The 15,772-nt window shown below is 40.1% G+C and overlaps 1 protein-coding gene and 1 pseudogene across 2 annotated transcripts in view; one reads left to right on the forward strand and one right to left on the reverse strand.

Moving 5' to 3' along the window:
• Nucleotides 1-15,772, reverse strand: part of LOC118542288 (heparan-alpha-glucosaminide N-acetyltransferase) — an 86,453-nt gene that overhangs the window by 46,661 nt on the left and 24,020 nt on the right. The gene's annotated exons all lie outside the window — the stretch shown is intronic.
• On the forward strand, nt 10,487-10,725 carry LOC118542291 (uncharacterized protein C9orf85 homolog pseudogene; annotated as a pseudogene).

The raw sequence follows: 15,772 nt of genomic DNA on the forward strand, positions 1-15,772 counted from the left end.
CCGCTGCCAGCGCGCCGTGCTCTTTGTCCCGCGGGGAGCGGCCGTCTGCGGCCCACGAGCCACGGCTCCCCAGTCTCTGGCCACTGCCCTGAGCCACAGTCTGCTCAATTCCTGGGTCCAGTCACTCACCGTACAAACGGGCGTTAGTGTCCTCTGCCCCCAGTTCTGGAAATGCCATGGTAAGCAAGACAGGCGGAGTCCCAGCCCCCAAGGCGTTCACCCTCCAGAGGGAGAGATGTGCCGCCAAAGCCACCATGGGGTACCACCACTTTGAAGCTCTTTGTGAGTCTCTGACACAAAGTTAGAAGCACCCCTGTATACCCGGGGAAACTGTCGTACTATATAAGACACGTTCCATAATGCTTGCAGCAGGGTGCTGGGGAATTTCAAAAACCTGTAAACACTCTAAACGTCTATCAGTGGAGAAAATGGGTAAATTGTGGCATAGTATATACAGCTGTAGAAATGATCTAGGGTTACCTGTGTCAACATGGATGAGTCACAAAAATAAGGTTGAGGGCAAAATGCAAGTGACACAAATCCTTTGTAGTAACTTATATGTAAAGTGTGAAGCCAAGAAAAACAATACTGTATGTTGTTTAGGTATATATGCACACGTAATAAAAGTATAGAGACATACATGGAAAGATAAACACTAAATTCAAGTAATGGTTTGGAGTAGGGAGGGAGCAAAATGTCATCACAGTGGACTTCGGCTGGCAATGTTTCATTGCTTAACTAGGGTGATAGGCATATGGGTGATCCCTATATATATATATATATTTTTTTTAAGATTTTATTTATTTGGGGCGCCTGGGTGGCTCAGTCATTAAGCGTCTGCCTTCGGCTCAGGTCATGATCCCGGGGTGGGATCGAGCCCCGCATCGGGCTCCCTGCTCGGCGGGAAGCCTGCTTCTCCCTCCTCCACTCCCCCTGTTTGTGTTCCCTCTCTCGCTGTCTCTCTCTCTCTCTGTCAAATAAATAAATAAAATCTTTAAAAAAAATAAAAAATAAAAAAAGATTTTATTTATTTGTCAGAGAGAGAGAGCACAAGCAGGGGGAGCGGTAGGCAGAGGAGAAGCAGGCTCCCGATGGATGCTTAACCAACTGAGCCACCCAGGCGCCCGCCCCCCATATTATTTTTTAATACTTCTCTGTATGTCTGAATTACCAGACAATTTTTGAAAGCTACAATACAGTATGATGAGTGCTATGTTGGTAGAAGAACAAGATGCTAAGATAGCATTTGACAGAAGCACCTAAGCTAGTCTGGGAAGATTCCCAGGAAGACTGACATTTAAAGCAAGTTTGACGGTTGTTAACCAGGACAAGGGAGGAAGTGTTCCTAACAGAAAGAACAGCCTTTGCACAGGCTCAGAGAAAGCAGGGCCCAGTGCAGGAACCCAGTATGACTGAAGCAGAATTCTGTGACAGAGCTAGTCAATGGAATTGAGTTTGGGTGGGCGCCTGGGTGGCTCAGTTGTTAAGCGTCTGCCTTTGGCTCAGGTCATGATCCCAGGGTCTTGGGATTGAGTCCCCTATCGGGCTCCCTGCTCAGCAGGGAGCCTGCTTCTCCCTCTGCCCCTTCCCCTCCCCCTGGTTGTTCTCTCTCTTTCTCTCTCTCTTGCAAAAGTAAATAAATAAAATCTAAAAAAAAAAAAAAAATGAGTTTGGGCTTCTTCCTAAGGACCCTAGCAAGCTGTTGATGAGCTTTAAAGTGGAGAATAACTTTCAGGAAAATAATGGTCATGGACTGTCTCACAAAGGTCAGTCACATTATTTTTCTCAGAGAAAACAAGCCTCTATGCCTGAATGTCAGGGGGAAAAAATCAGTTACTCCCTCTTTCTTCTTTGCCCCACTGTTCAGAATCTCAAGACTCAAGGGACAGTGGTTTCTAAGCCGTCTGGCAAGACCTTTGCCAACAAGTTGTCTGCTGTCCAGCAGCTGCTTGTGGTCCCCACAGAACCAGAATGGGCCACAGGGGCCACTGGATAGATGTATCCTTCTCTCTCCTCTCCTTGAGGACAGCTTTTTCAGCTTTGTCCCAATCCTCCATGGCCAGGAGAGTCTGGAGTTCCTGTCTTAGAGCAGCGCTTCGCTGTCTAACTGGAGCACCCTTCCACCAGATACCTCATGGCTCCTTCCCTCACTTTATTCAGGTCTCAACTCAACTGTTAGCTTTTCAAGGAGGCCTTCCCCATTACCTTTATCTAAAACTAAAACTTCCTCTCTCCCTGTATCTCACTGTATCTGCTTTGTTTTCTTTGTTGTACTCATCTCTACCTGACATTATAATGTATATTTGTTTATCTGTTTCTCTTGCACTAGAATGTAAGCTCCATGAAGTCAAGAAGTTTGTCCTGAGGGCAAGAACCTTCTCTGTTAGGCTATGATGCACTAATGAAAAACCCCTAAATCTCTTGGCTTATCTCAACAGAAGTTCATTTCTTGCTCACATTTATGCCCAATGCTTCATTCCAACAGGAGCTTCTACCACTCCTGCACCAGTGAAAACATAATGTAGCAGATCCCACACTGGCTCTTAAAGCTCCTTCCCTAAAGAGATGGCTGTGGTTTGCATTCACATTTTACTGTCCAAAGCAAGTCATATGGCCACAGGCAATGAACATGTGCAGAAAAGTAAAAAAAAAAACCCACAGGAGGAAATTCAATACCTATCCAACTCTCAGCAAACTAGGAATAGAAGGGAATTTCTTCAATCTGATAAAGGGCATCTATGAAAAACAGCACTAACATGACACTTGGGAGGACTGAATGCTTTCCTCCTACGATCAGGAACAAGGCAAGATTGTCTGCCCTTACCATTTCTACTCAACATTGTCCTGGAGGTCTTAATCAGTGCAATAAGGCAAGAAAAAGAAATTAAAAGCTTACACATTATATTTATTCAGAGATGGCATGATTGTATATGTGGAAAATCTTAAGGAATCTAAAAAAAAAAAGAAAAAAAACTACTAGAAATCCTAAGTGAATTCAGCAAGGTCACAGAACTCAAAGTCAATATACAAAACTCTATTTTTATATTCCAGACATAAACAATTGGAACTTGACATTTTTAAATAGCATTTACAATAGAGTTTTTTAAATGAATACATAGCAGTAAATTTAATAAAACTTCAGGCTTGAACATAGAAAACTATAAAACATTGATGAGGAAAGTTAAAGAAGACCTAACTAGTTGGAGAGAAATACCATCTTCATACATTAAAAGAATCATTGCTGTTAAGATGCCAATTCTGTCCAAATCAATCAGTCCCAATCAAAATTCCAGCAGGTTGTTTTCGGGTTGTTTTTGTTTTTGTTTTTTTGCATGTGTGAAGAAACTAACAAATGATTCCAAAATGTATATGGAAATGCAAAGGGCCTAGAATAGCCAGAATTATTCTGAAAAAGAACAAACTTGCAGGAATTGCATTATCTGATTTCAAGATTTATTATAAAGCTATAGTAATCAAGATAGTGTGGGGTTTTTTTGGGATGCCTGGGTGGCTCAGCCGGTAAAGCGTCTGCCTTCGGCTCAGGTCATGATCTCAGGGCTTAAGTGTCTGCCTTCAGCTCAGGTCATGATCTCAGGGCTCTGGGATGGAGTCCCACATTGGGCTCCTTGCTCAGCGAGGAGCCTGCTTCTCCCTCTCCCTCTGCCATGCCCCCTGCTTGTGCTCTCTCTCTCTCCCTCTCTCTCTACAAATAAATAAATAAAATCTTTAAAAAAAAAAAAAAAAGATGGGGCGCCTGGCTGGCTCAGTTATTAAGCATCTACCTTCAGCTCGGGTCATGATCCCAGAGTCCTGGGATCGAACCCCGCGTTGGGCTCCCTGCTCAGTGGGAAGCCTGCTTCTCCCTCTCCCTCTCCCCCTGCTTGTGTTCCCTCTCTCACTGTGTCTCTCTGTGTCAAATAAATAAATAAAATCTTTAAAAAAATAAAAATAAATTAAATAAAATAAATAAAAATTTAAAAAAATAAAAAAGATAGTGTGTTTTTGGTGTAAGGATAATACAGATCAGCGGAATAGGATAGAGAGCCTAGAAATAAACACACAACTGGGTTTTCACCACGTTGCCAAAGGAATTTAATAGGGGGAAGGATATTCTTTTCAACAAATGATGCTACACCTGACCCTTACCTCATACCACATACCAAAACAAAACAAACAAACAAACCCCCACAAAACAAACAAAAGAATAGATTAAAGACCAAAACATAGATGCTGAAACTATAAAACTTCTGGAAGAAAATACAGGAGAAAATATTTATGACCATGGATTAGGCAAAGATTTCTTTTTCTTTTCTTTTTATCCCCTCTGTATAATGTTTATTAAAAGAAGAACCAGTTAGATATTGGGTGAAAGATTTCTTAAATAGTACATAAACCATTTTTAAAAAATTAAAGACCCCCAAAAACACACAAAAACTAAAGACACTGTTAAGAAAAACAAAAGGAGGAGTGCCTGGATGGCTCGGTCAGTTAAGCGTCTGCCTTCAACTCGGATCATGATCTCAGGATCCTCCAATTGAGCCCAGCATCAGGCCACAGGTCCGGCTCCCTGCTCAGTGGGCAGTCTGCTTCTCCCTCTGCCCGTCTCCCCAACTCCTGATTTCTCTCTCAAGTAAATAAATAAAATCTTAAAAAAAAAATAAAATCTTTTAAAAAAAGGTATATATTATATTGTATGGTTCCATTTATATGAAACTCTGGAAAATAAATTCTAACCTTTCTAGGAAAAAAGCAGAGTTCTATCCTGGAGCCAGCAGTGGGGGAAGGAGTGAACATGATGGGACACATAGGAAATTCCAGGAGATAGAAATGTTTTGTGTTTCATCTGTAGGGGTGGTGACATGAGTACATAAATGTATCAAAACTCACTGAGGTGTGCCTGGGTGGCTCAGTCGGTTATTTGTCTGCCTTTGGTTCAGGTCATGCCTGGGTCCTGGGATCGAGCCCCCCGTTGGGCTCCCTGCTCCACGGGGAGCCTGCTTCTCCCTTTCCCTCTGCCTGCCGCTCCCGCTGCTTGTGCTCTCTCTCTCTCTGTCAAATAAATAAATAAAATCTTTATTTAAAAAAAAAAAAAAGACACTTTTCAAGAAAGTAAAAAGACAACCAATTAAATGTGAGAAAATATTTGCAAATAATATATCTGATAAGGTACTTGTATACAAAATATATAAAGAACTACAACTCAACAACAAGAACAACAAAACAACCTGAGTTTAAAATGGGCAAAGAAGAAAATGGGGGAAAGGGTCTGAAGAGATATTTCTTCGAGAAAGATACACAAATAGCCAGTGAGCACAGGAAAAAAAATGCTCAATATCATTAGTCATCAGGAAAATGTAACTCAAAGCTACAATGATCCCTGTTCATGGATTGGAAGGCAATATTATTAAGATGTCAATGCTACCCAAAGTCATCTACAGATTCAACGCAATATCTATCAAAATCCCAATGGCATTTTTTGCAGAAATAGTAAAGGCCATCGAAAATTTAGATGGAATCACAGGGACACCAAATAGCCAAAACAATATTGAAAAAAAGAACAAAGCTGGTGGTTTCACATTTCTGGATGTCAAAACTACAAAGCTATGGTAATCAAAACAGTTTGGTACTGGCATAAAGACAGAGATATAGACCAATGAAATGGAATAGAAAGCCCAGAATCAACTCACATATTTGGTCAAATAATTTTCAACATGGGAAAGAACAACGTTTTCAACAAATGATGTTGGGGAAATTGGATATCTACATGCAAAAAGCCTAGAAGTTGGGCCCTGTCTTACACTGTCTACAAAATTAACTCAAAATGGATCCAAGACCTAAATGTAAGAGCTAAAACTATAAAATTCTTAGAAGAAAATATAGGGGAATAGCTTCATGACATTAAATTTAGCAGTGAATTCTTAGGGATGACATCAACAGCAAAGACAACAAAAGAAAAGATAAATTGGTCTTTATCAAAATTAAAACTTTTGTGCATCAGGGGACATGATCAGTAGTGAAAAGGCAACCATGGAATGGGAGAAAATATTTGCAAATCATATATCTGATAAGGGATTAATATCCAGTGTATATAAAGAACTCCTACAACTCAACAACAACAAAACAGGCAATCCAATTTTAAAATGGGCTAAGAACTTGGATAGGCATTTCTCCAAAGAAAACATACCAATGGCCAATAAGTACATGAAAAGATGTTCAACATTACTAATCATTAGAGAAATGCAAATGAAAACCACGAGATACCACTTCATATGCATTATGATGGCTAATAAAACAAACAACAACAACAATAAGCCCAGGAAATAACAAGTATTGACAAAGATGTGGAGAAATTGGAATCCTTATGTATACTGCTGGCAGGAATGTAAGATGGAGTAGCTCTTTGGAATATAGTATGGCAGTTCCTAAAAAACTAAACCTAGAATTACCATATGATCCAGAATTCCACTTTTGGGTAAATACCCAAAAGAAATAAAAGCAGGGACTCAAAACAAATATCTGCACACTCATGTTTATAATAGCATTATGTTGGTGCAGGGACTCATGGAGGTGGAGAAGGGGTTGAGTTAGTGTTTGTTGAGTACAGAGTTTCAGTTGAGGAAGATGAAAGCAGGCTCTGAAGATGGATGGTGGTGATGGCTGAACAACAATGTGAATATATTTAATTCTACAAAACTACATATTTAAAAATGGTTAAAATGATAATTTTTTTGTAAATTTTGCTATAAAAAGGGAGGGGTAAACCATCCTGGAAGAAAGCTATTTCTATTTTACATAGAAGAATTGAAGATCTGGGAGTGCCTGGGTGGCTCAGTCAGTTAAGCATCTGCCTTTGGGGGCACCTGGGTGGCTCAGTCGTTAAGTGTCTGCCTTCAGCTCAGGTCATGATCCCAGGGTCCTGGGATCAAGCCCCGCATCGGGCTCCCTGCTCAGCCGGAAGCCTACTTCTCCCTCTCCCATTCCTCCTGCTTGTGTTCCCTCTCTCACTGTGTCTCTGTCAAATAAAAAAATAAAAAAAAATATTAAAAAAAAAAAAAAAAAAAAAGAGAAAGCATCTGCCTTTGGCTCAGGTCATGACCCCAGGGTCCTGGGATCGAGTCCCACATCCAGCTCCTTGCTCAGTGGAGAGACTGCTTTTCCCCCCACCCGCCACTCATGCTCTCTCTCTTTCTCTCTCCCTCACTGAAGGAAATAAATAAAATCTTAAAAAAAAGAAAAGAAAAGAAATGAGGATCTGTGAGATTATTTTCACAGTTAAGGACATTCAAATTGCAAGTTTGAGAGACCACCTCTAAAAATATATTAAATTAAACCCACCCCAAAGAAAGACCACAATAAGATGCCCACGTCATACCCATTAGGATGGCTATAATCAAAAAGTCAGCTAATGTAGAGAAATCTGAACTCCCACATGTTGCTGAAGGGAATGTAAAATGGTGTAGCTTCTTTGGAAAATAGTCTGTTTAATGGCAGTTCTTCAGATGATTAAACAGAGAATTACTATATGACTCAGTAATTCCACTCCTGGATGTATAGCAAGAGAAATAAAAACAAAAAATTTGCATGCAAATACTTTACCAGCATTATTCATAACAGGCCAAAGTGGAAACAACCCTATCTATCAATGGAATAAAGGATAAACAATATGTGGTCTATCCATGCAATAGAATATTACTTGACCATAGAAAAGAATGAAATAATGATATATGCCACAATTTGGATAAACCTTGAAAACATGCTGAGTGAAAAAAGCCAGGCACAAGAGTCCACATAGTATATGAGTCCAATCATATGAAGTCTAGAATAAAGGAACTCATAGACATGGAAAATAGATTAGTGGTCACTTAGGGGTAGAGGTTGGGAGGAATGGGAGGATAGGGGATTCTAGCTAATGGGTGTAGGGTTTCTTTTTGAGGTGATGAAAATGTTCTGATTCTTTTTCAGCTTTATTGAGGTAAACTGACAAATAATTGAAAATAAAAGTGTGTATGTTTAAAATGCACAACATGATGATTGGACATATGTATACTTTGTGAAGTGATATCATAATCAGGTTAATTAATACATCCATCACCTCACATGGGTACTTTTTTTTTTCCCCTTTGTAGTGACATTTAAGGTCTACTCTCTTATAAAGCTTCAAGTATGGGGCGCCTGGGTGGCTCAGTCGGTTAAGCATCTGCCTTCGGGTCAGGTCGTGATCCCAGGGTCCTGGGACTGAGTCCCACATCGGGCTCCCTGCTCAGCAGGGAATCTGCTTCTCCCTCTACCCCTTCCCGTTGCTTGTGATCTCTCTCTCAAATAAATATATAAAATCTTTAAAAAAAAAAAAAAAAGCTTCAAGTACAGTATAGTCCCCATGCCTTATATCACATCCCCAGGGCTTATTCATCTTGTAACTGAGGCTTGTACCCTTTGACCAGCATCTCCCCATCTCCTCCGACCCCAACCGCCCCAGCTCCTGGCAATCACCACTCTACTCTCTATGAGTTTGATTTCTTTAAAATCAATATTCCACATACAAGTGAGATCATGCAGTATTTGTCTTTCACTGCTGGCTAATTTCACTTGGCATAATGTCCTCTAGATTCATCCCTGTTGTTGCTGATTGTAGGATTTCCTTCTTTCTCATGGTTGAAAAATGTTACATTATATTATACATTATATTATATACATGTTACATATAGTTTGTTATGGTTACAGTTATATATAGTTATGAATGGTTATACATATATATATACACACATATATACACACACACACACACACACATCTTCTTTATCCATTAATCTGTCCATTGACGGACAGCTAGATTGTTTCTATATCTTGGCTATTGTGAATAACATTGCAATAAACATGGGAGTACAAATATCTCTCTGAGATACTGTTTTTGTTTCCTTCAGCTATATACCCAGAAGTGGGATCCCTGGGTCATACAGTATTTCTGTTTTGAAAACTTTTTTTTTGAGAGATAGAGTGCAAGCAGGGGTGGGGGGGCAGAGAGAAAGAATCTTAAGCAGGCTCTATGCTCAGCGCAGAGACCAAGGGGGCTCAATCTCATGACCCTGAGATCTGCACCTGAGCAGAAATCAAGAGTCTGACACTTAACCTACTGAGCCACCCAGGCACCCCTCTATTTTTAATTTTCTGAAGAGCCCCCACACTGTTTTCCATAGTGGCTGCACCAATTTACATTCCCACCAACAGTGTACAAGAGTCCTCTTTTCTCCACATCCTCCCCAACACATTTTATCTATTTCTATTGTCTGTTTTATAAAAACTATTCTAACAGTGTGAAGTGATATCTCACTGTGGTTTTGATTTGCATTTCCCTGATGATGAGTGATGTTGAGCACCTTTTTATGTATCTCTTGGTCATTTGTAGATCTTCTTTGGAGAAATGTCTTTCAAGTCCTTTGCCCATTTAAAAATCTGATTATTTGATTTTTTTGTTTATATATTTTGGATATTAACGCTTTATCAAATACATGGTTTGCAAATATTTTTGCCCATTCTGTAGGTTGCCTTTACATCTTCTCAATTGTTTCCTTTGCTGTGCAGAAACTTTTCAGTTTGTTGTAGTTCCACTTGTTTATTTTTGCTTTTGCTGCCTGTGTTTTTGACATCGTATTAAAAAAATCACTGCCAAGACCAATGTCAAGGAGCTTTTCCCCTGTTTTCCCCTAGGAGTCTTATGATTTCAAGTCTTACATCTAAGTCTTAAATTCATGTTGAGTTCATTTTCATGAGTGATGTAAGACGGGGGCCATTTTCATTCTTCTGCATGTGCCGGTCCAGTTTTCCCAACACCATTTATTGAAGAGACTCTCCTTTCCCCACTGTGTATTCTTGCTGCCCTTGTCAAAGATTAACCACATATGCCTTGGTTTATATCTGGGCTTTCTGTTCTGCTCCATTGGTCTATATGTCTGTTTTTATGCCTGTACTGTACTGTTTTATACAAGTTTTACAACGTAGTTTGAAATCAGGAATCGTGGTGCCTCCACCTTTATTTCTCAAGATTGCTCTAGCTATTTGGGGTCCTTTGTGATTCCATACAAATTTTAGAATTTTTTTTCTATTTCTCTGAAGACTGCCATTGGAATTTTTATAAGAATTGCATTGAATCTGTGGATCACTTTGGACATTTTAACAATATTAATTCTTTTACCCCATGAACATGGGGTATCTTTCATTCATTCGTGTCCTCCTCAATTTCTTTCATCAATGTCTTATTATTTTCAGTGTACAGGCCTTTCACCTCCTTGGTTAAATTTATTTAAGTATCTCATTGGTTTTGATGCTATCGTAAATGGATTGTTTTCTTAATTTTCCCTTCTGAATTTGTTAGTGTATAGAAATGCAACTGAGAGTAACCTAAGCATCAACTCTGTGAAGGATAGTCGCTGGTGTCTTGGTCTTCCTGGCATCTTTACTGCCCTCTGGTGAGGCTACTGTGGTTTCTGCAATGAGCTCCCATAAAGAGAACATAGTCTGTTCCAGGCCTCAGGCACTAAGGATATGCTTAGCTTCAAAAACGACAAATTTGATAAGAGTGTCCAGACCAAGAAAATTAAGGCAAACCTTCATAATGGAGTATGTCAGCACTGTAAAGAAGTTCTTGAATGATGTGCAAAACACAGCAAATACAAACCATTTTCAAAGCCTTAAAAATGTGTTAAATGTTTACAAAAGACAGTGAAGTATTCTTATAATGTGTAGACCATGTGTCTGTGAATGTGAAGTTCGTGCAAAATGTGTAAAAAAAGAAGATACTGTTATTCTGTTTAATAAAGAAACAGAAAAGGGGCACCTGGCTGGCTCAGCTGGCAGAGCATGCGACTCTTGATCTCAGGTTCATGTGTTCAAGGCCTACGTTGGGTGTAGAGCTTACAGAAAAGAAAGAAAAAGAAAGAGAAAGAGAGAAAGAAAAAGACAAAACATATTGAAAATAATCTAAATTCCAACCATAGAAGAAACTGCAGAAGAAATGAAGATGATTTACATTTTGAAATGGATCTATACACAGAAGATGACAATAAACTGATTAATATATTAAAATCAGTTTGAAAAATGAAATTCTGACCAACTTTTGACTTTAAGGGTTTTACAAAAAACAAAAACAACAAAAAAACACAATACTGCTAAATCCTAATGAGGAAATTGGAATAGCCTATAGAAAGTAGGCAAAATTTATACATGGACAGTATAAATTGTGTATGATATTTGAATAATTATAAAACTTTCATCCAGAGTTTACTTATAATAAAGTTCAAAGTAGCATATGTTAGAATGAAATGAACATTGAATGCCAAAATGAATATGAAGCATCGTATTGTAGTTCGTGGGAATTATTTAGAATAGACTACCTAACAGCAACTAAGCCAGAAAAGCAAAATGGGAAAATGTGGGTGTGCTTGCAAGAAGGGGTCCTGTTGACTCGGGGGTTTTGGGTGCGGAGCCAGAAATTTCAGTGGGAGGTAAACCTCTTGGGATACAGTTTCTCTAGAGAGAAATCTTCCAGTCCCCTGACTGGTGTCACAGTAATACGCCTGGCTGTGAGCATGGCAAGGGAGGAGTTTGTGGGGTGGAGTGGAAAATGCCAGTGAGCGGTCTTACCATCCTTTCTGTAGTCTCAGGCAATCCCTCCATTTTCATGATCGAATCTTAGATATGTTACATCTGGGGTTCCCATTTAGCTCTTTAGTTTGCTTTTCCCCTAGAAATTGTCTTTTCTTTCCGTGAAGCATAGAGAGGTGGTATCCTGTCTATACGTCAGGCTTGTGAAGGCAGTCTGGAGTCTAACTCTTCTGTATAAGAACTTTCAACCAATTCTTGTGGCTTTCAGCCCACTCCTTACTCTCACCTTCCAAGGAACTTGGCCCCTCCAATTTTAGAGCCTTTCCAGAATTCTGAGGCACAAATGGGTCTTGCTTCATGTTTGGCCTTATGTCGCTTATACCTGTTTATTTCTTTACTGTCATTCTAACTTGGTTTCAGAAGGAAGCAGAGATAAATGTGTGTGATCCATCTATGGTTAAACACATGATAAACATGATAAAAACCAATGGTCTCCTTTTTTTTTTTTTTTAAGATTTTATTTTTAAGTAATCTCAACACCTGACATGGGGCTCAAACTCACAACCCCAAGATCAAGAGCTGCATGCTCTAACAACTGAGCCAGCCAGGCACCGCCCCCCCATGGTCTGCTTTTATTTATTTTTTTAAGATTTTATTTAGGGTGCATGGGTGGCTCACTCAGTTAAGCGTCTGCCTTTGGCTTGAGTCATGATCCCAGGGTTCTGGGATTGAGTCCCGCGTCAGGCTCCCTGCTCATGGGGAGCCTGCTTCTCCCTCTTCTCTTCACTCATGCTCTCTCTCCCTATCTCTGTCTCTGTCTCTCTCTCTCAAGTAGATGGATAAAATCTTTAAAAAAAAAACAGGATTTTATTTATTTATTTGAGAAAGGCAGAGTGCAAGCGGGGTTAGGGAGAGGGACAAGCGACTCTGTGCTGAGCATGGAGCCCAACACAGGGCTCAATCTCACGACCCTGAGATCCTGACCTGAGCCAAAATCAAGAGTCAGACGCTTAACCAACTGAGCCACCCAGGCGTCCCTTAAAGTAAGAGAGAACATAGCTGTGCCTGCCCCCCTGGAAATTTTAAATGATAATCTGCAAGAAAAAAATCAATTTACTTGGTTTTACAGGAATATACCATTATTTAATGTGAGCTATACACACATACTATATGCCTGTGTTTTATGATCCATGTAATATATGGTCACTTTACATAATTGAACTATATTAACCTAGTAGTGATGGAGTGAATCCTGACATAATTATGCAAATACTAGTCCTTAAATAATCCAAATAGTCCTGGGAAAAAAATTATGAAATCCCTATTGGAGGCATGTGGTGAGAGCCTTATAAAAGCCTAAGCTACCTAATTTGAAAACAAAATAAGTAAAAATTAACCCTCAAAAATTTACTCATAAGAAAATTCTAGCACCTGGAACAGTTTGAATTGATTTTTGACAATTTATGACTTCCTTCAGTTTCTAAGAACCCATTTAAAAGGTTAATAACAATTGTCAGGCTAAAGAAAAAAAAGAACACAGTCTAGCATAGGCTATAGTTTACATATTACACATATAGTTTTTTACCCTTTATTTTTTTTTTTTAAGATTTTTTATTTATTTGACAGAGAGAGAGAGAGAGACAGCCAGAGAGGGAACACAGCAGAGGGGGCGGGAGAGGGAGAAGCAGGCTTCCCGCAGAGCCAGGAGCCCGATGCGGGGCTCGATCCCAGGACGCTGGGATCATGACCTGAGCCGAAGGCAGACGCTTAACGACTGAGCCACCCAGGTGCCCCAGTTTTTCACCCTTTAAGGAAAAAAATAAACCCAAGGTGAAGGGGGTACCCTGTGAGCTTCAGAGTTGAGGTCCAGAGTTCCTGTCCTCTTTAGCTATCTGCCTATTTCCAAATTTCTGAATATAACCTTTGGCAATGATCCTGCTGCCTTTAGCCACCCTGTGGCTACAAGAACTTCTGGTCGTCAGAACTGCCTTTAGGGAGAAAAAAAAAAAAAAACTGCCCTTAGAAACTTCGAGGTCAGAGGTGATCCTGGAGCCCAAGAACACTCTAAAGGGCTCTCCACAGTCACAAACTAGTCCTGTCCATTTATTATAGAAAACAACAACAACAACAACAAAACTCTGGAAAAACTGCTGTTTTCATAGGCACTAGGTCCTTTGCAGAGGTAAAAATACAGTACTGTGCCTTATCCATGTGAAATACTCTATAACCAATCACTTGGAATTGGGAGTGAATGAATCAAATTTTCTTTCCAGAGGAGTTAATTCCAGGTAGTAAAACTCTGATTCGTGCTTAAGGTATAAATAAAACACTACACTTGGATGCAGTGCTCTTGCTGACTTCCTTTCTCAGAGTTCTGATCCCAAACTACATTTTGGAGCTCCAAAGAATCTAAGTTATTTCCTTCATTTTGTTTATCCTCACAAAAGATTACAAAAGGGTAGGAAAGCATGATTCCACATTTTAAATTAACCTTAAATGATCAAAACTCAGGCGAGAATAGTGATTACTGAAATTGAGTGATGTTTATCACTCGGCATCAGGGAAATACAAATCAAAACCTCAATGAGATACCACCTCACACCAGTCAGAATGGCTAAAATTAACAAGTCAGGAAATGACAGATGTTGGCGAGGATGCGGAGAAAGGGGAACCCTCCTAAACTGTTGGTGGGAATGCAAGCTGGTGCAGCCACTCTGGAAAACAGTATGGAGGTTCCTCAAAAAGTTGAAAATAGAGCTACCCTACGATCCAGGAATTGCACTACTGGGTATTTACCCCAAAGATACAAATGTAGTGATCCGAAGGGGCACGTGCACCCCAATGTCCACAACTGCCAAACCATGGAAAGATCCTAGATGTCCATCAACAGATGAATGGATAAAGAAGATGTGGTGTATATATACAATGGAATATTACATAGCCATCAAAAAAAGAAATCTTGCCATTTGCAATGACATGGATGGAACTAGAGGGTATTATGCTAAGTGAAATAAGTCAATCAGAGAAAGACAAGTATCATATGATCTCACTGATATGAGGAATTTGAGAAACAAGACAGAGGATCATAGGGAAGGGAGGGAAAAATGAAACAAGACAAAACCAGAGAGGGAGACAAACCATAAGAGATTCTTAATCTCAGGAAACTGAGGGTTGCTGGAGTGGTGGGGGGGTGGGAGGGATGGGGTGGCTGGGTGATGGACATTGGGGAAGGTATGTGCTATGGTGAGCGCTGTGAATTGCGTAAGACTGATGAATCACAGACCTGTACCCTGAAACAAATAATACATTATATGTTAATTAAAAAAAAAGAAACTGAGTGATGTTTATTTTTAAAATAAATAAAGGTGGGGGGTACAAAGAGGACCTTTCTGCAGAGAGCTGCAGATGAGCTTTCCACCTCGCTCCCATCTGCACGTGTCTCCTTTGTGAACAGCCCCGTGTTCTGTCTCTGCTGAATCATTAACAATCACTGGATGCCCCCAGAGGCTTGGAGTGTTTGTAGCATCACATGAGATAATGAGAAAGCCCATTATAAACCTATAGGTCGGTGCTGATTTTTTTTTAACATTTGGAATGGGTAAGCAGGGAGAGAGCCCTGAATCCTGGCTACGCTTTGAGAATGGCTCACCTCATTGGTCTCCCCTCCTGATCATGCTTCTGCAGAGTGCCAGGCAGCTAACTGGGCAATGAACTCCCCATCTCGGCTTTAGCTAGGCTGTAACTTGTTCTTAGGGTTTTGCAGTTCTTTGGGTACTGAATTATGTCTGAGTACAAGCTAATGACTGAACCCTGACAGGCCAGATCCTGGTTGGCATCTGGGACTGCCATGATGAAGCATCGGAGAGAACTTAACACAAGCACAGTGGAGGAAATGGCTCCCACCGACGCTCTCATTTTAGAAACCAGTTAGTCTGAGGCCACACAATGAATCAGAGGCGGGGCTGGTATTAGAATTCGGGTCTTCTGGCCCTAACACAGTGCCCCTTCCCCCACACCATGCTGTTTATTTTAGCTCTGCTGTCAATATTTCAAAACAAATTTGTTTAGCCTGATGATTTTGCTCCAATGCAAAGTCCAAAAGCAAAGAAAAACCCTCAAACAAGAATTATATCATGAATAGGGTAATACGACCAACAACTCCACACAATAACCA

This window comes from Halichoerus grypus, chromosome 3 (genome assembly GCF_964656455.1).
Source record: "Halichoerus grypus chromosome 3, mHalGry1.hap1.1, whole genome shotgun sequence".
NCBI lineage: Eukaryota > Metazoa > Chordata > Mammalia > Carnivora > Phocidae > Halichoerus > Halichoerus grypus.